Raw genomic sequence first — 26,131 nt, 5'->3', positions numbered from 1 at the left:
TCACCACAAGGGAACAGATGAGTATCTGAACAGATACAAACACAGCTGAAAAATACAGGCTCTCATTTCAGATGCTTGGAGTGTATTCACTGGGTAATCATCATGAGCAAGGAAAATCTTCTGCCTCTTTTACCTTACAAGGTTTTTCAGAAGCATGGACTTGTTTTAATTGCATGGAAACTTTTATCATAGGGGAAGAAATGGTATAAATACAGCAAATAATTTCAAGCTGATATTGAAGTTATAACCTCTTATTAACAAAATCCCTCTTGCAAATTTGCTATTGCTGTTTGTATTTTCCTCTTGCTTTTACAGTAGGCTGCTCTTATTCTCTTAATTCTCACATGTAGTAGATGTTTTCTAATCTTAGCTTTTCAGTAGAGGGAAAAACTCTTCTTCACTCTCCAGGTGAGGGATTTTGTCTTCTGAAAGCACAATGAACATCATAAAATCATTTGTTACATAGATTCATTTTTATCAGAGTAGAAGTGAATTTCTGCAGTGTAGATGATTGTTTGGGCATTCTTTGCTTTTCTTTCTTGGTTTTTTTTTTGGGTTTTTTTTTTTTTTAGGAAAACATTCTGTTAAAAGTATCTTCAAGGAAGGCATCAGCTACAGGAGGAAAAAACATCATTAGAATGACATGCTTTGACTATCCAAAGGTTAGACATATTGGACAGCTTGTGAAGGCTTCATTTTGTCACAGAAGCCTTCTTTTATATAGACTGATCTGTTTAAGAAGGGTTATTTTTTTGTTAAATGGTTCATACACTGGTATAATGCCTGAAAAGCAAAGTCAATCTTTGTTGATAGAATATGAACAATTAATTAGTCCATTAAATACTATTTCTGTGAAATGCTTTGATCATTGTAGCATTCTTAATAGATTTGGATACTACTTTTTCTCTTCATGCAATCTGCAGCACACTTCATTTCCTGCCATATAATAACCCTAAAATCCATTGTTTGTCTGAATGGATACTTAATGTTCTCAGGGAGCCAGCTCTTTTCCATATAACTCTCTTATGAACAGGCAGTGCTAGCAAATAAAAGAGCTTCATTTACTGCTATCATCCCAGTTTAAAGGAGCTTTTAACGTCTTCACACTTGCCCTATGAAGACTATCAGGAATTTTCAAAGCCATAAGCTGCTTTACCTTTACCTATCAAAATGAAAACAAACACACAAATCCTTTTTTAGTGACTTTACTTTCATTTTCAAATAAAACCCTGGTATGTGCTACATTTCCAGTTGCCTTAATCATAACTGTTAGACAGGCGGTCACTCTGTGTCACTTGCCCTCAGCCTTTTTAGAGCATCAGACTCTGTCAGTTCACTGTGCCCTGGCCAAGGCATTTAGGACAATTGATGGGGCTGCCAGACCTAAAATAAAACAACCACCCTGTAACTTGGCTTTCAGAGAGAAAACTAAAGCAAAGGCAATTTGTTTTTTTTTTTTCCTTAAAGACTTTGAGGTAAGAGGCTGGGGAGAGGAGGTAGGGATGGAAAGAGAAGTGGGAAGCTGTATGTCCAAACTCAGTGCCTGGACCTTACATGTGTCCTGCAGCAGGGAGAGCTCTATCATCTCAGCAAATACACCCTGGATCTTCCTACAGCCAACATCCTACAAGATTTGAAGTTCACATCATACTACTTCATTCTAATGTTATGCAGATTCTTTTTTTTTTTTTTAATTGTAAATGAACTTTATTTATAGTGACTGCACACACACACACACACAAAAAAAAAAGTATTGTTTCAGATTTTTTTCTAACTGCCTCTGCTGTTGTTCAGAAAACCCTGTAGGAACAGAAAGGGAACCACTGGGCCTGGCTCCAGACTTTGGCAGTCTGGTTATTAAGGAGTGAAGGAAAGGGTTTTTACAAACTTCAATAAACAGTTACTTTAGTTAATAGTCCAAGTCTTGATTATTCACCCCATTGTGACTTACACTCATTTGAGGCAGGGTTGTATTATATCCAGACTGAAGGCAAGAGGTTATGTTTCTGCTGAACTCAACAAAAGGTGAATTGTGCACTTGTAGTACAGTTGCTTTGAATAGAATCTGGGCCCATATGTCGAAACTGTTCTGGTCTCTAATTAGAGACTAGTATCTCTGCACTGCACACTGAGCTATTTTGAGGCAGTGAGAATGCCACAGCAGGGAGTGTACTTGGAGAATTGGTACTGAAGGCCTTATTACACCCTGTGTTAAATATATGTAACTGTTAAAGCTCCAACTTCACCTGAAACTGTTCCTTTTTTTTTTTTTTTTTTTTTTTCTCTATAGGGCAAAAAAGCCCCAAACTTTTTCAGTTATTAAATCTTGTGTTGGGTTGAGTGGAACAGAAGAGGTTTTAAAGCCCATTTAACTCCTCTTTGAAATAAAGCAAATAAAATGGAGGAACAGGATAAAATTCCCAAGGAGATTTAGGTGCTGCTAACAGAAGAGCAATTAATTCTGCTTATGCTTTTGTCTAGATCAGCAGGAGCCACTGGTCCATATTATCTGTCTGCCATGAAAATTGTTACCCTTCCTGCTTTCTCTATCTCTGTGGTCACATGCACAGACTTTCGTGTGGGTCATTTGTAAACAGAGACAATATCATGGCTTCTGACTATTTGTAGATCTGTAAATATCTTCTAGTCTGACTTACTGACTGCAATGGGCTACCTCAAGCTACTAGGACTCTACAGGGCCCAATAAAGCAAGACTTTTGTAAGTATACACTTTAGAATATGTTTAGTTTGGATCTGAAGCCATCATGTGAAAATTCATCTTGTCATTTCTAGTCACCAAAGGGAGTCCAGTCAAGGCTGCAGTCACATGCAGAGAGCGCAGAGGGTGCTTCCTCTCATGTACCCCTAAACTTGACAAAGTATTCAGGGCTACCCCTATGTGATCTTTATATAAAATGGCTAATGCTACTTGAGCTAAATAGCAAGGGATCAAATAATTTAAACAGTGATGATTATTAAAAAAAAATGCAGTTAATTTTAAATTTTATTTCATTATGATTAAATCAAGATTTTCTGGCTGTTATCAAGCCTTTTGCTGAACAGATTGAAGAACATTTCAGTACTTAGCCTTATAGGAGCAAAATATCACTTTTACAATATATCCAGCTTTATTTTAGTCTTCATTTTGAGAAAATAAGTAGACATCTTTACATAGGCAAGCTGCTCAATACTTGAAATACTCTGGCTGTGTAAGTTAAGATCGTGTAGAGTAATATGCCATTTTGAAGACAGCCCCGTGATTGATGCCACTTGCTATGTCAGTTCACGAAGTAGTGGTGGTGTGTGCAAACCAGATTGCTCATGGAGATATTAATGTGGAAGATCTGCTCCAGTACGTATGGAACATATTTTACCTCCTTATGAGGACATCAGGTTCAAACTGGTCCTTCAGACACCTTCAAATCACATGAACGTTAAGGATACTTTAGGAAATCTTCTTAAATCTAATCCAAGTAAAACCCAGGAAGGTTATCACAGAGGTAGGGGGATCAGAATGAACTACCTTGATCTACTGACCCACTACTGTGATCCTGAATTATTCATCACAAAAGCCATCTCTTTTTGTGGCTTTTGTAGTTTTCCTGTATATCTTCTTTAGCTTTCAGCACCCTTCTTAGTCCTAGAAAGCAAGGCAAGACAAAAAGAAGTGATATATAGGCTCATATTATACTCAAACCCAGAATCAGTTACACCTGTACAAGTGTACCAGTGGTTGTTTAATCATTGCTTTGGTTTACACTTTTGCTTGGGTTTCCTTTTTTTTTATTTTTTTAGCTTGATCAGTGAGGAAGTTTCCACAGTCTCATATAGGTAAGAAACAAGGACAGAATTGTCTTGTTCATTCCTGTACTTATCCTTTTAATCCTAGTTCTTTCTCCTTTTGTTATTCAGGGCATTACACAGTCCATTTAGCTATTCTTGTCACTGTTTTGTACTAGAAGATTGTGTTGAATTATTATCCACTGTTTCACTGGCCTTCATTTTGTCCTAATCTTCAGGAGAGCATGCATAGAGGGCATTATATTAGAAAAGACCAAAGTTACGTTACTGTGCAGGTCCCTACATTTTCACTCTTCCCTTACTCCTGTTCTACTATTAATTTTCCTGAGACAATTGTTTTTAGCAACCACCAGATGCTTGATAAAAAAGTTCAGCAGTATGTGACAAAAGATGACTCCATGCAGTTTGCCTTGAAGACACACAGTGTCTACTCATTACAATCTTTAAGTTTCTTGGTTCAGAAAATTTAATTTCTCATGAAAGGAGTAGTAGAAGATAATTTATTTGTATGTTTTTTTCCTGTATACCAAAGTTTACAGATGTGACTAAAAGTCTGCTTCTGCTTAAATACATAACTCAATGTGAAAGATATCTTCTTTAGACAGTTACCCACTTACATATGGACTAAAGCCTATACAAAGGGCAAATTTCATTTAAAATTAAAATGTACAGATAATGTTTTCCTTCTTCTTGTTAGCATGTTTAAAACATAATCATCAATCTTTATCAAGATGTTTTAACACAGTGATCCTGATATTCCAATTTTGAAAGAAATCTGAAGTCTGCAGTAGTAAAAGTTCTGCATCTCTCATCTTCATCATTAGCTCTCTAAGTCCTCTAATCCTTTTGGTGGGTTTCTTGTTGTTTTTTATTTTTTTTTGGGGGGGGGGATTGTTGTTTTTTTTTCTTCTTTGTAATTTTAGATTTTGTAGATTATTTACCGGTATTCTGCACTTAAGTGTTTTGCCAGGGCTACCTTGTCTGTCTCAATCTGCTGATGGCAAGAAATGAAGAAAATTCAGAGTCCAGCAATGCAAGTTTATTTTGTTTCCTGCATTTTCACCAGAACAGTTCTGTTTTAAATGCTATGTCTCTTGCACAGTTGCAAGATGAATTTAGATAAACAAAATATAACTGAAATCTGTGATATTTTCTTATTTTGCTTTATCCTTCTCTCTCTTCTCATTTGAATCAGAATTCCTGGAATACTTAAATTAGATTGTGTTTGGGTTTGCTTTTTCATAGAAGTCTTTTGGTTTTCCATGATCTTACAGCAATAACTGGAAGTGATACTGAATCATCTCTGCCCAAGTCTATAGTAAGGGAACTACTTTTAATTACAGGCTGTCATTCATAAATATACGGCTTCTTAACTTTCTTTCCCACAATAATAAAAAAAAAAGTATCTTCCATGATCATATATTCACTTATATGGTTCTATTTTCATTTGTCTTGAAAATATTATTTTTGTATACAAGGGGTACCACAGTCCAGTTTCAGTAAACTGCTTGTACTAGGTGTGTGGTAGTTATCAAAGAAATTGATGGTATTTCATTGAACAAGGCTACATGCTGATGCATACTTAAATGTGTTGCTGAATTAGGGCCTCAGGAGACAAGGTCATGCTTAAAGGATTTTTCCGTTGTAACCTAAATAGTTGATAAACACAATGGTGAGTCACAATGTGACTCGGTGACCAACCATCTGGGCAGATAATTTGAATGCTTAGAAAGAACTGTGGAACTAATAAGCTAGTTTGCTGAAAGCTCTTATGTCTTTTCTGCTTGTGATTCATGTGTGGGGATCTGAGCTTTGAAAAGATAAATCAGAGGAGATAGCAGATTTGGTGTGTACCAGGATGAACTCCTTGGACGTGAAGAAAGTTCCTGTCCATGGATTCTCTAGGTTGCAGTTCTGTGTGTGAAAAGCATGGCTAAGCAGTAATCTGACACCTATTGTAACAAGATTTGTGGAAGTAATACAGTCATATCCTAGAGAGAAGGGAGGAAAAGGATTTCCAAAATAATAACCCTTCCCTCCCCCCCCCCCCCCCCAGGCTATTGAACCATAGGAACCAAATGTTGCATGACATAAACCAGATGGCAACACTGAGAAGTATATCCTTCACAGCACCCCACTGAAGGTACCCCAAGAGCCAGTGGATATGGCCCAGTGGGGTTCAAAACAGAATGCACAGGCAAGGCAACAGAAATGAGCCACAAAGTGGCATCCTGAAAAGCTTCCTCCTCTTGGTACTAACCCAAAGATCTTGGCTGGAGCAAGTGGCAGGTCGATGAGGAGCCTTCACTGTCTGGGACCAGGTATTGAGCTAGAGGACACTGCTTTGAGTCAGTGTAAGTGTCCCTCTTTTTGTACTCTGCACAGCCCTGCAAGAGCATCATCTTATATATACATACACAGACAGCTGCTTTCAAAGACCCTCTAAAAAATAAGTTCTCTCCGGTGCTCTCAAGGAGAGCACAACATATAACATTTTAGGACCCAGAAGCTTATTTTTGCAGCATTTATCTTAAGTAAAAGAGAAATACCTTTGCTTTGGGCTGCAGAAGCATGGGGTTTTACCTCATTCACACGCTAAAAAACTAACACAGCCAAAGGTGGAATACTTGCACACAAGGTGACGAAGTGAAGGCAGATGGACATGAGCTCTATATAATACCTTTTTGTGTGCTTTTGGGCACAGACATTGCTGTGCTAGCTTCAAGAATCGGTGCCCAGGTCTAAATTTACTGAAGGCATTGCAAAACTTTTGTGGAAATAGTAAATTGACTCTACAGTTAGTATCAACAGTCCCAATCTCTGTATAATTATAAGGGGGGTTGGAATTAGAAGATCTCGAGGTCCTTTCCAACCCTAACTATTCTATGATTCTATTCTATTCTATAATATTGAAAAAAAAAATTGGAACGCAATCATATAAAAATATTTTAGGTGGACATCCAAAAGGAAAGATAAAAATGGCAGAATTTTTGCAAACAGTAATAATCCAGAATAGAATAGCTTTTAAGGTTGATTAGTTCCAGCAATGCTTCCTTGAAGGCACAGTACTAGCAGCTGTTTTGTTTGGTTGGTTTTAGTTTTGTTTTGTTTTCTTTACATATGCTAGTAAAATAATGATTCAGATGTGCTTGTGTATATATATAAATTTTTATGTACATGAACTGCATAGACCTTTTCTGGAAGAAATTGAAAATGAGATTCTAGATCTTAAGTAGGAGAGGCAAAGCTGGAATACAGCTTGCTTTTATTAGCTTTTTTTGGAAGTAGCTGGGACCTCCAAGAGTGAAATAGTTAGTTAATCATTAGCCATTCAGGTACTGAGGACAGTTTAAAAATATCCCAACTGTAACAACCAATGAAGCAAGAGTACATTTCATCTGTTCTAATTGGCATGTTGCATAACACATGTTAAAGCTGAGTATAAAGCCAGTACTTTATTTTCACAGGTAACTGGAATCTCCACTTTTTAATTAAAGGCTTATCTGTTAAACGACTTACTCTGAATACTTTTCTCAGGTTCAGGGTACTTTTGTTCTCACATGGTAAATGCATTATGCATAATTTCTATACCAGTTCTATTTGAAAAAATCATTTTAAGTTATTGTCAAAAACCTAGACCTTGAAGATCTTGAAACCCTTGAAGATCTATAGATTCTTCTCCTGTATTGCTCTGAAAATCTTGGAAGTTTATTATACTCTATCTATAAAGCTAATTCAAGCTATGCAGAGAATTAAATACATTCATGGTCACGGTCTCTTTCTCCCTCTCTTCAAGTACAGAAGATACTAGTGTATGACTAGGTTAAAAGAAGAAAGGAAAATAGAGCGCAAATTTCACTGGTATCTTTCTTGCTTTGTAGAATACCACTCAGCCTTATTTTTCCTTTCAGCAAAAAAATCATCTTCCACCCAAACACAAACAAGAAGAATGGTGATCTCTGAAAACTTGTAGTAAGTTTGTAGGCGGGAAAATGAAATTCAGTCTTACGTGAATTATCTTAATAAAAAAAAGATCAACAAACTGGACTGGGGCATATTGGTTTGAGGAGAAGAAAACTTAGACTACCTTGTAAGGGCTCCAGACATTTTTAGGTTCTTTGTTGTTTTCTTTCCAGTGAAAATGTCTATGAAGAGAGCTTATACATTATGCTATAAGCCATGAGGAGTTGAATGAGATATTCCTAATAAACACTTCTACAGGACTTCATATATTGTTTAACCAGAGTTATAGCATTTCTAATCAGAAGCAGTTTGATTTTGAAGGTGGAAAGGGTGACTCCATATTGTAAGACCCTTGGAAAAGGACCCATCCTGTCTGGAGGAAACGTGTGTAATTTTGGATTCAGTATGAATAGCACTAGACTTCTTTTACTATGTGAAATATTAAAAAAATCAAATAAAATAGGGGATTTTAGACAAAATATAGTAAAATAGTAAAATAGAGTAAAATAAGGAGTGAATTACCTTGTGTGTATTTAACCTTATTTTGTACTTGAAGTCTACTTCTTTCTTTATAATACGACAAAGATTCTATTGAAATCATTCTAGAAGCTTCCATTTCAGGGTTTATTTTAAGTGGTTTGGGTTCAGGTTTTTTTCAGAGGAAATGCTTCCAAGTATGCCACAGTAGTGTGCTGACGCTAGTTCCACACAAATAACTCACTGTCTTTCTACTTTACTTTTGATCTGAAGAAAGAGTTGTTTTACACTGAAAGATGCTGACTTCCTTTCTCAATAGTCACAGTGAAGCAGGTGTTATTTCTTCCCACAGATTGCAGGTGTTCTCCTGGGTAGCTTTCTAAAATCATTTTGATGTGACACTGACTCATGTTCGTACAGCCAAAGTAGTTTTGCAGTGCACAATATTTTAACTGGGCTGGACTATACAACTCCTTGGTTAAGCCTGTTTGGATGAAATCAAGACTGGTACCAGGGGTTGGGGTTTTTTAGTTGTTTTGGGTTTTGGGGTTTTGTTTTTTTTTTTTATTGCCAAAGACCTTACTTAAGATACTGTCCTGAAATTATGTCAGTTGACACTTTCTCAATAGCTCTAATATGACAGTGTTTTTTTACCCTCTCTGCCTCTACAGAGAGAATTAAAAGAATTTAAAGGCATTAGTTCAGATTTAGTACTTTCGATTGAACATCCAGCAAGTGTGAAGGTGAATCTGAGCAGAAATTAGCCCTTTGACTTGGATTATTAAGAAATATTGCGAAGACAGTCATTTTATTTCTCATTTCTCAACTTTTTTACGGTTTCACAAATCTATAAGAGGATATACATCTACCATGCACTGATTTTTTTTTTTTTTTTTCCACTGGGTACTGTATGAAGCATGCATCTAAATAAAAGAAAAAAACTAAAGATCTTATTAAAGAGCAAGTTGACAGCATTTACCTTGTGTAGATCTTCCCTGAGTAGTAAATCTTTATAACAACTGATGTCCATCCATGCTGTTAATAAAGAAGAGGCATTTACCTGTCAGCATACGTAAAAGAAAGGACATGTGACAGTATAAGATGCAATGGGGAGCATAGCTTTATTCTGGGCAGTTGTTGGAAATAGTTACGAATTCTGAAGCCATTAAGGAAGTTAAGCAAATCATAAACAGGTACTGATAGATCTTTAAAATGAAATTCTTATGTCTTTTGGGATAGCACATATTGTTGAAAGATATTTTCATAGACTCATGCAAATAATTTAACGTATTTTTTTTTAATAAAGGAGAATAATTTTCTTGTACTATTTATGACTTAAAATAACTTATACAAGGATTAAAGATTTTAGAAGGAATAGTAAAATGAAGTTCACACTGCAGCAAATGTGACCAAATAATAAAAAACTCATCAGGACATAAATCTATGGGCAAATATAATACTGCTGTGTTGTTTTTTTTTTAGTTCAGAGCATTGAACTTCAAAAGTTTCTGGTTGCATAACAGATTTTGTTACATCGTCTGGTCAGCTGACTTCTCCATTCCTCGTCTCTCCTCTCCCTAGCAATTCAAACTGCAGAAGATCTAGTATCATCTTCTCAATCTTAACCTGCTTCTCACTTCCCCCAAAATTCTAACACCTTTGAGGCTAACGGCAGCTGAGGCCTCCTAGAGAACCATGAACTAGGGTGCTTGTAGCTTATTTTGCTTCCTGACCTAGTTGGGTAGGTGTTCTCTGATGATACATATCCAGCGAGTCTCTACAAATGCACAAGGAAGAAATGGTGTTAGCTCATCTTTATCTACAAGTTGAGAAAAAAAATACAGAAATCATCTGAGATGATGGACATATGAAATAGGATGCAGCATCTTTCTACAAGTGATCTTCCTAACTCAGATGCTACAATATACAGCAAAGCCTAAATAGCTCTTCAGCTGACCAAATTGGTGTCTTCTTCAAGGTACTGGCATTTCTCTCTAGACATTATATATATGACTATATAGAAAACTTAGAAACTAGTTCATGTTTAGACATGTGGGACATCAGAAGTTGGAACTGAATTGCCCTCCTAGCATTTGCATATTTTATAGGGTCCAGATCAGAGCTGCGTGCCAGCCTTTGTCCTACTATGGCTATCCTAACAAAGTAATTTTTGAGTCCTCTTTGTTACCATCCGCTCTCTTTTGCTGCAGTGAATGTTCAGCTATTGAACTCAAGCTGAAAGAACTTCGAAAGAACATACTGAAAGTGTCCCCCTCACCCAAATTCTCTATTCTTCTTGTATAAAAATGTGGTTTTCCATGAGAGCCCAGGTGTTCAATAAATACCTCCAAGGGAGAAAGAAAATTAACATAGACCCCTCATATAATGGAGATAAAAAAAGCATATCGTCTTTCCTTTGGAAAACCTCTACATAGAGTCTCATCTAGTTGGCATGATCTAGACTTGTTTATTGGGCTGGATCTAGCAGGACCAATATATACAGAACAGCTTATATACTGCTAAGAACTTGAGCAATTACAGGCACAGAAACTAATTTTAAGGTGTCTTTGATGCAACAGCACAAATTCACTTCTTACCCTTCATTTAGGCAGACTGGCAAGGAGTTGGGGGAGATGAAGAAGGGTAGGGTTTTTCTGGGCTTTTTTAGTTTAAATTTGTTGCTACTACAGTGGAGGTCTTATGATATCTATTTATTTTTTTATATATATTTTTTTTGGCAATAGATATCTGTCTTTATTAGTCAAAGAAAGTTTAATGTTGTCAACAGCTGCCAAACCACATAGAGATACATAACTATTAGAATGGAAGAATCAATTATCAATTTAGATAATGCTTTTCACAGTGCACTGAGCAGAAACACTTGAGAAACATGCAGAATTTCCTTTTAATGGGAAGTTAAATCCATCTTTCCAGTGCTGAGCTTCTTCACAACGTGACGGCATAAGGTCAGTGGTAATGCCACTCATTCTGTTCTGTGTCTGTCACATGTTGGGATACATTTTTCTGGTTGGACCATCAGGTTCTGTAAATAGCAATTTTCCATCACTGCTTTTCTTAAATTAAGCCAACATGCCTATAAAGGTGTTTATAGTCAACTTATCAATGAGTCTGCAGTAGAAAGAATTTTCATTTTTTATTATTTAATATATCTTTTCTGTACAAATGCTATCTGGAGGCAGAGCTATTTAGCTGTTAAGGCATGTGCATGGAATCTGTCAACGACATCTTTACCTCTGTTTCCCTCCCCATTGAGATTGCGCATAGTGTGGGAAGTCATGTTTCCTCCAAAGCTCCTAAGAAATATGCATTAGTAATAAAGTATAGAAAACCCAGCCGGTGACTTTTGAACTGATAGTCCTGTCACAGCTGAAGTACCAGAGTCATTTTCATATTTCTGTACTACATAGGGTTATTTTGGGTTTCCACTGGTGTAGAGAGAATTTGGGTGACAGCTCAGCCATCTGTCTGTAGATGGCTTTTCCTCAGAAATGTTTTCTATCTCATTTTAGTCTGTACCTATGATGTGAAAAAAAGCTAGAGCTTGGGTAGGATATTTCCACAAAGTACGTTTTCATTTGAAAATGCAGATGAATTGAAACTGAAAGTTTTCGTGTCTGTTTGTTTTGACAAATGCTTGTTGAGATAGATAGTTTCTTCGCTTTAACATAGCCTTCTCAAGGTTTCTTTTTAAACCTGTCTAGTCCCTGGCTTCCCTGAGACCAAGGTCAGATCCCTCCTCAACATGATTTGAAGCATACATGAGCTCAGGTTAGATGAGGAGGTTTCATAAACCACTTTCAAACCCTTGGAAGGGGTACAGCTTGATGGAAATGGTTATGTACCATGAGCACGTCATTTTGTGCAACCAGTCCCCAGAGCAGCCTTGTAGTATGGTGATAAACTCCTGCTGTTGAAAACCTAAGAGCAAGAAGATGGAGCAAACTCAAAACAATCTAGCTCCTTCTGCTCTCCCCCTAAGATGGACAAGTATGTGGGTATTGCTTCATGCTTATTACAAGTTAAGGCTAAAGGTTGCATATCTTGGTTTCTTCTACCAAGATAAAGGCCATACAATAGGTTGCAGAATTTGGAAACAGGTTTGCAGAGTAAAATCAATAGACTCATAACTCCATTCCAAAGTGTTGGTTCAGGAGCTCTCTCAGAAGTGTTGATCATATTTGAGGTTGAGGCTGCCTGTATTGTTCTGGCAATTATTCTTCCCAGATGGACAGGGCTTCTCAAAAATTCCTTTTGCTTTGGTTCAAGACTCCAAGATATATTTCTGCTTGAGCAGCAGAGTCCTAGGTGGTCAATAGAGGATCTCTGTGAGGGTTTTATGTCTGCCATGGGGGTCTTTTAGACATGCTCTGAAATGCCCTACTGACAGAGTTTTTGTCCCAATGACTGTGACTTTGATCATTTGACAACTATAACTGCTACTGGAATTCTCATAAGTTTATTAAAGAAGGGATCTTTGAGTCCAAAAGTGCTCTGAAGTGTTGTTTCCACATTTCTGTTAACTCCTTTTACCTAGAAGTAGGTTCAAATACAGTCTTAAACTTGCCCAATATAATTTTGCATACCAAATGTCCTAAAGAGTTCTTTTATTTTCCTACAGCAGTTTATATTTTGGTACATCACTCCAAGACTGCATGATTTGTAATCTGAACCTCTTCATACTTTCATAATAGCATGTAATTTACCATATAATAAAAAGCATTCTCTGCAGAGCATCTCCAACCTGTTTCACAATTGAAGTCACTTTCAAGACTTTCTGCAGGGACCCCTACATAACCTGTCAAGGTAAGATATATGACTGTTTTGACATTCAGAATGCCTGTTCTCCCCTTTTCATAGAAATAATATTAACACTAGCATTCAGTTAACCTCAGTAATGGACAGACATTCCTACAATACTTCCTTGGACTTGTCTGCTTGAGGTTAATACTCCTTTCCAAGAAAGTCTGAAGATCATGATTGCCTGGCAGTTTTGCAAAAGCGATATTGACTTTGCATTGCCTATCCTTAAAATTACATCTCTTTTTATATAGTAGGATTTTATCTCCTATTTCAGTCTCTTGAGACATTTGGCAAGCTTAGCTTTTAATCCCTGGAAAAGCAGGATTTTGCAGTATTTCCTTTCTGATGTTAATTCCTGGTGCTTTGGAAGGAAGTGTCAAAATCTCTGCAAAGGGACAAATATATTGTCACTTGCCCAAAGGAAAGTTTCTTTATAACATCAGGCAGTAACTCCTTGGCATGTGTTCCAAAACATGAGGATTATATATTTTACAAGAATGGCATTATCTAAAATCAGTACAGATATAAGTGTTGGGTCACATGAACATGTAATCCTCTATTTAAAACTTTAGTTTTGGGTAAGGCCATAGGAAGATTGCCTGAAAACAAGGACTAAAATCATGCTGATCCCAGAAAAGATTCCGGAACAGTGGGAATCACAGGTTTTACGCTGATTATAAAGTAAAATGCACACTGAAGTAGAATCTAAAATAAGATTGTCATAGTGAGAAAAAATACAGTTCACTTAGAGCTGCTGCTGCCACCTGGCAAAAGAAGGGCCATTGGTCCACCCAGATCAGTCCCCCTGACCTTGACCAGGTCAAGGAGATAGGGAATATATATTTAAGAATAAGACAGGAACATAGTGATACTTACTCACTCTTCGCTCTTTGTAGAGCCTTGGGATTGAAACAGTGTAAAACACCATACATCCTGTGGCAAGAGATTTCCACAATATAACCACCTGTTTCATGGGAGGAAAAGGCCTCCATTTGCCTGGGATTTGCAAACCTTCACCTGAGAATGTTAGCTGAAATATGAAATTTTAAAGTAAACGTCAGGATTCTCTGTGTATGCAGGTATGATTTGAGATGACAGTTGTTTTGTCTGATGGATGCCTGTGGAACCATAACAACAGAATCAATATTTTATTTTTATCTGGCAAACTTGTGAGGTAGTTGGCTGTTAATGAAAGGAACCCTGGTATATCGCAGATATGCAGAAATGGCCAGAACCTGAATTTGGCTTACTGTGACATTTTACTCCAGATTTGAATTCAGCCTGCACATATTAATAGCACTCTGGAGGGACTGCAGCAGGTAATGGAGGAAAAAGGGGGTCATATTTTGATCTTTTTCCTCCTCACCATTTCTATTTCAAAATATTCTAGTTTCAACTGATGACAGTGTAATAGTTTTCTCTGCAAGTATAAGTTTCCTTAAGAAATATCAGATACTGAATATACATCAGTCTTGTAGGAGATTTTTGTGATGCATTTCTTGTGGTTCTTGGGTTTTGTTGGTGGTTGTGTTTGGTTGGTTGGTTGGTTGGTTTGTTGCTTTGGGGATTTTATTTTAAGATTTATTCAGTTTTACATATAAATTTTGGGGTATGTAAATATTGCAGTCATATCTGAAAATATCTGTAGAACTTACCAGCATAGGGTTAAAACTGTCATATGAAGAACATTTTGCCTGAAAAACAGATCTTGAAGTAAGATAAACACCTGTTTAGCTAGCAGGGAGGTTTGGTTGTTTTTTTTCCTTGCTTTGTATTCTGTGCTGTTGCCACAAATATTCAAGCTAGCTGGAAATATCCCATGTTGGGTGCACACTACACTATGGTGCTGTGCTGAGGTTGTGACTATGCAATGTGCTTCTGCCTATATTATGTCTTAGATGTTCCTACAGAGGATGCAGCACAAGCAATTTCCCCTTGTAGTCTTGCCTGGGGCTCAAGTTCTGTGACATGAATATTAAAAATAAACAGGAAAGACCTCAAAACCAAACAATTATTAAACAAACAAACAAACAAACAAACAAACAAAAAAAAAAAAAAAGGCAACAAAAAAACCCACCACCCCAAAACCCCCAAACCATAATTTGGACCTGCTTTCAAGATAAACCTGTTTCAACAAATTAGAGCAGTCTCTAGTTTAGACTAATCTCAAAAGATTACAGGCTGGACCACAGGTTGGTACCGCAAAAGTGTAAGATTCAGCAGAGGGTGTGGAAGCAGTTTGTGTTACGTTGCCGATAGGATTTCTGCTTGACTGTTTTCCCACTGCCGCAGTTTGAGGGTCTGGGTGTTAGGTGGTGCCCATGATGCTGTCAGCTCTGGCCACAGCACCGTGCAAGCAGGCAGTCTTGTGCCGAAGGCCGAGCAGATGAGCACAGCCATAACCTCATCCAAGAGGAAGGGGTGTAGTCCGATGTACATGTCCCATTGCCTGCAAATGACTCTGCCACCCCATTGTTTCGGTGGAAGCGGATCAGGAAACTTATCTAAGGCCATCCCCACCCTTTCATCAGCAGCCCTTGTTTGAAAGAAACAAAACACATTTCCCTCCCTCTTCCCTCCTCCCCTCCAATCTGATTTAGAGCAGCTCCTATTGCTCCTACAGCATTGCATTTACAGTGTTCAACATCTGGTGTAAAGAATTCTCTTTTTTATTCCTCCAGCACTATCTGTTTCCTTCTCTTGGGACTTATGACAGGTGCCCCTTTGTTCTTTGATTTGATAATGTCTCAAATAGCCTTGGAGCTTCAGCCAGGCTAAGAAACTTGCACTAGCAGCAAACTGCCCAAATTTGCATTTTTGCAAATTCCAGAGAAATGCAAAGTTCTTGAAGCCCTGCCAGAAATCTGTCAAGATAATTTGCAGTGGGAGAAGTGGATATGGGGTGAGGAAAAGGTTCAATTGAATATAGCACAGAAAATGGCCTTTATAGACTTTCCTAGTCCTCCTTTTAAAGATAGAATCATGAATTTGAAAGTGATTTAAAATAGATCTTTTTTTCTAACATGGTTGAAAATCTTGCATTTTTCTGAGATCACTTTTCAGCATCATTTCCCTTCTGCAATTTATTAAACCATTAATTTATTAAACCATTAAGCATTTTAAATGCCCAATATTGTCAGACATTTTTATCTCAGCAATTTAATAGAATCATAGAATCATAGAATCATAGAATAGTTAGGGTTGGAAAGGACCTCAAGATCATCTAGTTCCAACCCCCATGCCATAGGCAGGGACACCTCACACTAAACCATCACACACAAGGCTTCATCCAACCTGGCCTTGAACACCGCCAGGGATGGAGCACTCACAACCTCCGTGGGCAACCGATTCCAGTGTCTCACCACCCTAACAGGAAAGAATTTCCTCCTTATATCCAATTTAAACTTCCCCTGTTTAAGTTTGAACCCGTTACCCCTTGTCCTGTCACTACAGTCCCTGACGAAGAGTCCCTCCCCAGCATCCCTATAGGCCCCCTTCAGATACTGGAAGGCTGCTATGAGGTCTCCACGCAGCCTTCTCTTCTCCAGGCTGAACAGCCCCAACTTCCTCAGCCTGTCTTCATACGGGAGGTGCTCCAGTTCCCTGATCATCCTCGTGGCCCCCCTCTGCACTTGTTCCAACAGTTCCATGTCCTTTTTATGTTGAGGACACCAGAACTGCACACAATACTCCAAGTGAGGTCTCACGAGGACAGAGTAGAGGGGCAAGATCACCTCCTTCGACCTGCTGGTCACGCTCCTTTTGATGCAGCCCAGGATACGGTTGGCTTTCTGGGCTGCCAGCGCACACTGCCAGCTCATGTTCATTTCCTCATCGACCAGCACCCCCAAGTCCTTCTCCGCAGGGCCGCTCTGAATCTCTTCTCTGCCCAACCTGTAGCCATGCCTGGGATTGCTCCAACCCAGGTGTAGGACCTTGCACTTGTCACTGTTGAACTTCATAAGGTTGGCATCAGCCCACCTTACAAGCGTGTCAAGGTCCCTCCTGATGGCATCCCTTCCCTCCACCATATCAACCGGACCACACAGCTTGGTGTCATCAGCAAACTTGCTGAAGGCGCACTCAATCCCACTGTCCATGTCAGCGATGAAGATGTTAAACAAGACCGGTCCCAACACCAATCCCTAAAGGACACCACTTGTTACCGGTCTCCAGCCAGACATCGAGCCATTGACCACAACTCTTTGTGTGTGTCCATCCAGCCAGTTCTTTATCCACCGAGTGGTCCATCCGTCAAATTGATATCTTTCCAATTTAGAGAGAAGGATGTGGTGTGGGACAGTGTCAAACGCTTTGCACAAGTCCGGGTAGATGACAACTGCTTTACCCTTATCCATCAATTCTGTAGCCCCATCAAAGAAGGCCACCAAATTGGTCAGGTAGGATTTCCCCTTAGTGAAGCCATGCTGGCTGTCACCAAGCACCTTGTTGTTTTTCATGTGCCTTAGCATGCTGTCCAGGAGAATGTGCTCCAAGATTTTACCAGGCACAGAGGTGAGACTGACTGGTCTGTAATAATTTTTCCTACAGCTTTATATTTTCTTACTTTTCAACAATGCGGTTCTCCTATATTTGTCTGTGCTCTGAAGCTCAGAGTTGGGCTTTTCTTCTGCCTGCCTTGTTAAATATATACTTAAATATGATTTCTTCACACACACACACACACTTAATTTGAAATTAATTTCTTGCCTTGTCTGAAACATGTATGCCCAACACTTATCTAGGTAACTACCTGGCTATTGTTCTGGGCAGGATGTAGCAAGTGGAGTCCTTGTTTTACTTTCCTGTCCTGCAACAAGTCTGGAAAACACAGACAAGGAAAAGGGTTATGTAAACAGTCAATGAGCCATATTCTACAACTGGAGTAGCCTAGGAGTGAAATACTATGTGCCAGGAGAAGGAGGAATTAAGGGAAGAACTGTACATCTGAGTCACAGAGTCACTCCCACCATAGTGTTGTTCATGCCCCACCTTTACTGGAGGCATAAAGTTTTCAACCCAATCCTTTACTGCGGTGTGTGTGAAGGATAAGTGTCACTGTATTACGGATAGGGAAAATGTTTAAAATATAGGGGAGGGGTGGGGTTGAAAATGGGGTGGAAAAGAACTTCAAACTGTGATACTTTCCAAATTGGCAGTTTGTCTGATGATTTGTCTTCTGGCTAGGGCTTGTTTCTAGTGGTAGGCTCCTAGGAACATTCAGTCAATGGTAAAACCAGATCTCAGCTCAGGTCTCCAGTTCCCGATCTTCCTCTTGTTTCATTCATTACCTGCTGGAAGAAAAGTTGCAGAAACAAAGGATGAAGTTATAGATGACAAGCTATGTGTCACAGTAAGAACTTCTCTTACTTTGAAAACCAATTTCAAAATTACAAAGAAGAAAATAAGAACCTAAGATTCAGTTATGGATTTTAGCTGACTATGTGTTACTGTCACCTGCTATTTCTATTATCTTGTAGCGTAAAGGCTGGGCAGTCTCTCTCTCTCTGACGCTAGTGTGTTAAGCAGCCTAGTCTAACTTTAAAGGTAGTTCTGTTTTGAGCAGAAGGTAGGACTGGATGACCTCTACAAGTCCTTTGAACCTTTTTTTTTTTTATATATGACTTTATCAGTTCTTACAGAAACACTATCAACTGACACCCTGACACGTAATGTGAACACCCCTCTGTCCTTCTACCCTTGCCTCTCAGCAGAAAACCAGCTCTCTTTTTCTTGGCTCTGCCTCTTTTCTGGCTCTGTGCAGGCTGGAGTCCAGGTGGTGCAGTTACCACAGAGCCACAGAGACTGGTGTGGTCTCCCACCATCCTGTGCCTGGTACCCACACTGACTTCACAGCTCAGGGTTGCTTATGTCCTCTCCCTGACAGAGTGCTCAGTACCATGGCTTTTGCAGCATTACCTGTATCCTCAAAAATCTGTGCATCAGTATTTTGTTGAACTGAGACGTTAGCACAGAGGACAGATAAGTTTTATCCCTCTTTGCTAGTTCATCAGTGAATATGACACTTGTGTAAGAGCAAACAGGATGACAGCTCACATTATGGGCATGCTGAGATCTTTAGTAGGTATTGAGGGCATCTCTTTTAAATAGAATAAATAGTCAATGTCTTGGAGAAATTACTATTATGTGATGCTAAACCTAAATCTGAGACTCACATTTTAGCAGATTAGTATCTTCTCCGTTTCTCCAGAGCCCTGACACATTATTCTTCTTGTTTTCTAAAAGGACCATGCTTCTGTGATCTGACCCCAAGATCTGGCAACTGGCATCACTAGCACTTACACTGACTGGTTTGCTCCTAAGCCATATTTTGGGGCATAAAGCCTCTGTGATGCCAATACTCCCTGCTAGACAATCCTAGATTGAGAGAATGCTAACTAATTTAGGCCATACAAAGTGCTAGAAAAGATGAGGGATTAAAAAAGACACTTAGCTTTCACAAGACTTAAGACCAGTTAAAAAGTAGATAAAACATAAAGTATAATTCTGAGCTTCAGCTAGAATTTTTCTTCTGTACTATGGATATAAAAGCTGGGCTTCAGTGTTCCTCCAATGACCCTGCCTGGCAGCATGGATTCCTCAGGGCTAGGTCTGGTGCTGGCCTGGGGAGCAGGCAGCCAGTCTTTGCTATTCCTGTCAGCCATTGCCTTTAGCCAGCTGCTGCTGATTTTTCTGCTTCCTTGTAAGGGCTCAAGCTCACTTCTCCCTTTCATTCACTCATTTACTTGACTTTATCTTTAAGCTGCTTCTCACACAGTATCAGTGCAGTTAGGAGCTGTCTCAAGACCAGTCTTCCGTTCCTTACCTTTTAGACATAAATGCAGATGCAGTTTGTAGGATCCCTCATTATTAAATGTTGATTTCCTGCATGTTTGGGGTTGGTTTTTTTTTCCTCTCCTAGACTAAATAACTTTCATTATGTTTACCATAAGAGTAATACACACATGAATTTCCACAGTGCTTGAAAGACTGAGACTTGCAATTGCAGAGACTAGCAATACTCTGTGCATAGACACTCCTGTATTTTTATTGTGTTCTTGGCATTTGTCAACAATTGCATGTGATATCTTTAGACTCATTATAAGTCTAGGTGGCAAGCTTATGGAGGAAAAACTTACTCTGCTTGAATAGCTCTGGAGATGCAATGTTTTCACTTCTCTAAGCAGCTGTTGCCTTTTGGGGGTTTCTTTTATCAAGGGGATGTTATGAATTTTAAGTCAGTCTCTTCTCACCTCCCCCATGCTCCCAGCTAAAAATAAAATCATTTAGAAAAGAGGTAATTAGCTACCACTCAATCTGCTGCAATGCCACAATAGTAATAATAATGGTGTTTGGTCTGGATGCCCGTAGGGACAAGAAATTCCTTATCTTGTGCAGTCGCTAGAGTTTTAATTTTATTGTTTTCATTTCATTTTCTTTTGCATGAAAAGGAAAACCAGAAAAGCCAATCATGCTTTGGGCATTCTTGCCATCTAATAACAAATGTGCGTGCTTGTGAAGTTCTGTTTGGCATTCTGTAGAAAGAAATATATTCAGAACTTTTGTACCTCAAAAGCAACAGTAAAACTGTTAATAAGAATTCTTTGCAGTTTTTTATTAGCAGAATTTAATTATCATAAGTTACTGGTAAGGCAATTGCCTCTGTCTTCCCTACTCCCAAAGGATACAAGCATTATGATCTGGACAGAAAGAAGATGATCAGGCTAGCAGCTATGGATTAGCTCATTCACATCACGATGGAGAAAACATTCGTTTAAGACTCATAAAATTAATAAGATTTTTCATTAACTGCTTCATACTGAGAAAGAAAGAAAAATTGACTTGAGTATCAGAACAGTGTTCAAAATCAAAATAATCAAGTAAACTGATTGGATAGTAGTTGGAAAAATACCTTGAGATGATCTGGGTTTTCTTTTCAAAATTATACCAATGGTGGCAAACTTCCTGAACTGGCAGAAGTGAACCAAGTGAAAATTTCCACTTCATCAACAACATGAATCTTGGCCTGCCTTAATAAAACATGAAATTTAAAAATAAAGAGAGACTTCTGTTTGTAACAACTCCCTGCTATGATGCCACTTTTGCTTTTATTTTCAGTGTAGTCAGCTTCTGCAGCTTGGAGTTCTTTTGCCTTTGTAGAGTACAGTCAATTTCTTTCTTTAAACAGGCATAGGAGAAACCAGAGATTTAAATCTCCTCTTTCCTCCTGTGGCTAAACCACTCAAACAAATCGAAATTAGAGTAACATGTGTAAATAAGGATAATAAAATTCTATAATGAATTATTAGCATAACTGGTCATCACCTGTTGAGGTGAACCGGGGTGTGAATTTCTTTTCATGGACATTAATCTAGACCTTGTAGAACATCCCGTTCCATTTCCTGCTCTGTTCAGTCTCTATTAAGAACATGACTATGCCTGGAAAGATTGAGAAAAATGCTGCTTTTTCTTCGAGAATCACAATAGCATACAGAGGGAGTCAATTATCCCCGGACAGGCACCATTCAAATTCCCAGTAGCACTAGAAGTGCCAAGAAAAACCCAGAAAGTTCAGTGGCTTTGTTTGGCTTGGAAAAACACTCAGAAATTTGGCTTTTCATTTATCCCTGATCCCTACAGCATGCTTCAACCTAGCTGGAACCTGCCTGAAGTCACATTATGTTTCCTTGATCAAGTATACCATTGAAGCCATATGCAGGCTCAGGACTTCTAAATGCATTTCAGGCCTGGGTTTCAGGCACAGAGAGCTTTTCTACAGACTTCAGGCTTTTAGACGGCTCTGTTTGGGCTGTGATTTTCTGCCAAGTTAAAGTACAGTTCTCGTAAGGTTTCCAGATCATCCTGTTACTAGGTGGGCAAAAAAACCTCAATAGAGCAGTGTCTTGGAATTTGATTGGTCTTCTGGACTGGAAGCAGAAACAATCAAAGAGAAAGAAAGGTTTGGAGAGGAGACAGTATATACATTTCATGGCTGTGAACTCAGCCAGTTTCAGCTGACTACTGGCAAAGTTCCATGCATCCTTCTTTTCTATAGACAAGTTTATCTATTCCCGTATGTTAGGCCCTACTTCAGTTCCAGATTTGTCTGCTTTCATTCTTTTGAATACATCTGTCCTTTTAGAGCTCTTCCTTGGGAATTAAGAGGCATTAAAACTGCAGCCAGTTACTTCCACGATTTCTCACTCTTAGAACACAATAAATGAACTACAAAGCTTTTTCTGCATCTTGCATGTGTATATCAAACACATGGAAGCCAAAGGAAAAAAACAAAAAAGGAAAAAAGGACCTCATGACTTCCATGAGTGGTTATGACTTTTTAGAATGAAAGATTATGGAAAGTTTCACAAAGCAGCAGCTGTAAAAATGGCTCCCACACTGGGAGGAAGAAATATATGCACTAATCCTTGAATTGGCAATCCATGCCAAAGTGTACTGGGGACAAATGGAAGCCCCAGGAGGAAATACCTGTTAGCTTTCAGGACCATTGAAATGCTAAGATCTCCTCAGGGTTTTCAGAGTTGCTCTGTCTTCCTGTAAATTTGGCTTGTGAAGTCCATTTGTTGTCCAGAGGCGTGTATGATCCTAACACTCTACTGAACTGCGGTAAGCATAAACTGATCTTTGACTTTAGTAACACCCTACCAAATTAATGGAGCAGCAAACCCTGAAGTTTAATATTCTTTTGTATGTTAAGACTCTTTGTCTTCCATCCCTTCCAACACCTTCCTCCTACATGACATTATAGTATTCCTGAAAATTCACAGACTTGGTTATGTATATAATAAAACTTTTGGACAGAAAGAAATTGTGCAGTTTCTTCACTGTCAGCATTATGTCAGCTGACATTTCAGCATTGTCAGCTCAGGTTTGGAGCTCTTCTTGAATATCTGCCAATGATTTTTCATCCTCGGCTCAGGGGAATGACAGCCACAGTGTGCCTTCGTAGGCTTGCCTTGGGCATCACCTGTGTGGTCTTTTATCTAGCTCCATGGCAGAAGAGCTATCTAATCCACTTCCATTTATGTTGTGGTAATACAGCATCAGATCACATGGCCTTTAAGTCTACATCCTGCCCCCCAAAATAGGGTCTATAAATAGGTCCTAATCTTGCATCCATCATTCCACTGTTGAAGTGTAGAATTGCTATTAGATGTGCATAGCTGATTTACCATCAGGTAGTCTGACATATTTGTACTCTTGAATTATGAATGAAATTTAATTTCTCAGAACTTAAATATGTCATTATAAAATTACAAAGAGTAATTTTCTCCCCTTCACATCTGCATAATGAAATTCATTTCAGTGTTGTACTCTTCCTACATATATAGAACAAATAGAAAGGTCATAAGGTGTCTGAAAGCTGTAAGAAAGGAGTAGGGTGCACCTGCAGGATGGCGACAGATCAGCTGTACTTTTCCCTCCAGATTAGCTCTTCTGAGTTTTGAGTGTGCATTTCAGGTTTCAAATATCTGTGTAGAAACACAGATGACTCTCAAGAAGATATTGTCCTGAAGGGTCGGGTATGATTATTATTTGAAGTCCATAGAAGTTGTCCATGAACATCAGCAAAAATTGCACTGGACAAGTACAAGGCCTTGTGTTTGTATTTCCTTTAGAAATACTCATCTGAATGAAGTATATAAAAAATAATAGCATGGTACTAATTCCTGTAATCTGCAGAAATCGTTATGTGCGTTACCCTTTCATTTCCACACTGGTTTTGGCATTGGTGTAAATGCAAGGAAGCATCACAAAAATCTAAACAGAGCTGATATAAGATCCTAAACGATTAGTACTAAGGCCTTGGTTTTGCAACTTACTCGTCTTTCTAAAGGTATGTGGCTCTCATCTTCAACTCCCTCTTCCCTGCACACAATAATTTTTGCATTCCTGAACCACAGGCTACCATTTTCTTCCATTCCTGGGTTCTTTGTGTCTTTTCCTACCCATTCTCCCCACTCTGAATATCTGAAATAGAGTACTAGGTTGACTGGAACATCTCCCTCAGTGGCGATAATCTCTGGGGCATCATGTAGGAGCAGATGAACTCATTAGTTCGTCTGCTTCTACAGGTGAACTGCTGAGGTCCCTTCTAGTCCGATTTCTCTGGGTTTCATTGAAGCTTAGAGAATTCAGTAAATGCTCAAAGGATCAAGATGATTTATATAACCTCTATTCTTAATGAAAGAATTATTAACACAATTGTTAAAGATGATCAAATATGCTAGCTGTAAAATATCGTATCACTTTTGACTGATAAGTTTGTTAACACAGAAAAGCTGTAAAGTACAAATCAGAAGTGCAGCAATTGTTTCTTCCTATTTAAAATAAGTAATAGAGATTCTGTAGGTAGTATTGGCATTGATTGAGATGGTTTTGTAGTTGCTATGCTGTATGATTTGACCTATAAATTATTACACAACTATAATAGTCACAAGTGAATCCTGTGATTTACAGGGTATTCAGTTAAGTTGTTATTCAGATGTGGACTAAATGCATTCAATACAAGTATCTTAGCGATGTCATTTAAAAAAATACTTATGATTCTTATCAAAGAACTGCAATGGCAACATCTGATATTATTTGATATTATAATTATAAACAAAATTTGAAATCAGGTGGAGACTGCAAAATATTTCTGCTGTAAATATAGGAAACTATTTCTTTTCATTCTGTCATTCTAATTGCTCTTTATGTCTCCAGAAATGCATTCTGGTGGGTTAACCTTGGCTGGTTGCTCTCCCACTCCCGCTACTCAGCAGGACACGGGAAGAAAATAAGATTAAAAAGCTTGTGGGTTGAGATAAAGGTAGGGCAATCATTCGCCAATTACTTCTGTGAGAAAACAGACTTGTCTCGGGAGAGATTAATTTCTGTGTTCTAGAAAAATATGAGTTTTAGTCCTCTCCTTCTCTTCAGAAATTCATGTTGTCCTTGAGTGCACCACTGGTTCCTACAGGTTACATCATGATTGTATTGCTAGTCTGTTTTTGCAGTTATCAGAAAGGATTTGTCAAATGAAAGATCAAGGAATATTTTAAACTTTAATAATTCACATCTTCCTGACTGGTGAAATAAAGGATGAACTGTCTAACTTATAGTTGGGTGTAAGGACCCTGTGGATGGATGGATGAACTTCAAGGACCTAGTGGTAATGAATCTGAGTCATGTTTTTTGTTTTTTTTTTTTTGCTGTGTCTGGATTTCTTTGATCCAGTTCTCTTTCAAAAAGAAAATAGTATGTGCTCACCATTTCTTCCTTTTTTTGCACTTTTGCACTTTTGCATTTCTTTCTTTATTTGCAAATAGTATATGTTAACACTGATGATAATGATGCTAGAAGATGAGGTTCTTTTGGAGGAAACCCAGCATCCTTTGTATTTCCTCCTGCCATGAAGCCTGAGTATGTAATAAAAACATGATGCTCACACAGTTTCTTCACCATAATCAACAATGAAAATTCTTCTTGTTGTGGCAGGAGATCAGACTAGTATTTTCCAGTATGGCAGGAAGTTCTGATAACTGTTTCTGAAGTGGTATGCTTCATTACCTAACTTGTAGTTTCAGATACAAATATTGTGGGGTTTCTGTTTCTTTTTAAGCTTTCTGTCTATATCAAACTTGTTAAACTGCAGTCACTAGAGCTGCAAGGTTTTAAGTTTGATATTTAATTGAAAGACACAACTGTAAGATTATTGTAATGAAATAACACATATTTTTATATAATTATTTTTATGGAAGATGCTTTAATGGAAATGCAATATTTGATAACTGATGTAAAACAAATATTATGATCCTACAGGTATCATTTGATATTATGTAAGAAGACATTCATGAAATGTTTTCTCTTATTTAGTCCTACACAACATCCTGAGGATAATATGCACTCTTCTTACAGAATGAAATATTCTGTTTGTTGTTTTTAATCTGATAAAATTTGCACCAAGGAAGCTAATGCGAGGATTTCAGTGCTTCCAGGATAGGGCTGTATTCTGTGTAATGTTCCTATGTTCAGCCCCTCTCCTTTCTCCCCGGGCGAATACCTGAGA

Source organism: Lathamus discolor, chromosome 5, assembly GCF_037157495.1.
Source record: "Lathamus discolor isolate bLatDis1 chromosome 5, bLatDis1.hap1, whole genome shotgun sequence".
Lineage (NCBI taxonomy): Eukaryota > Metazoa > Chordata > Aves > Psittaciformes > Psittacidae > Lathamus > Lathamus discolor.
The sequence above is the reverse complement of the archived record's forward strand: the minus strand, read 5'-3'. Positions refer to the sequence as shown.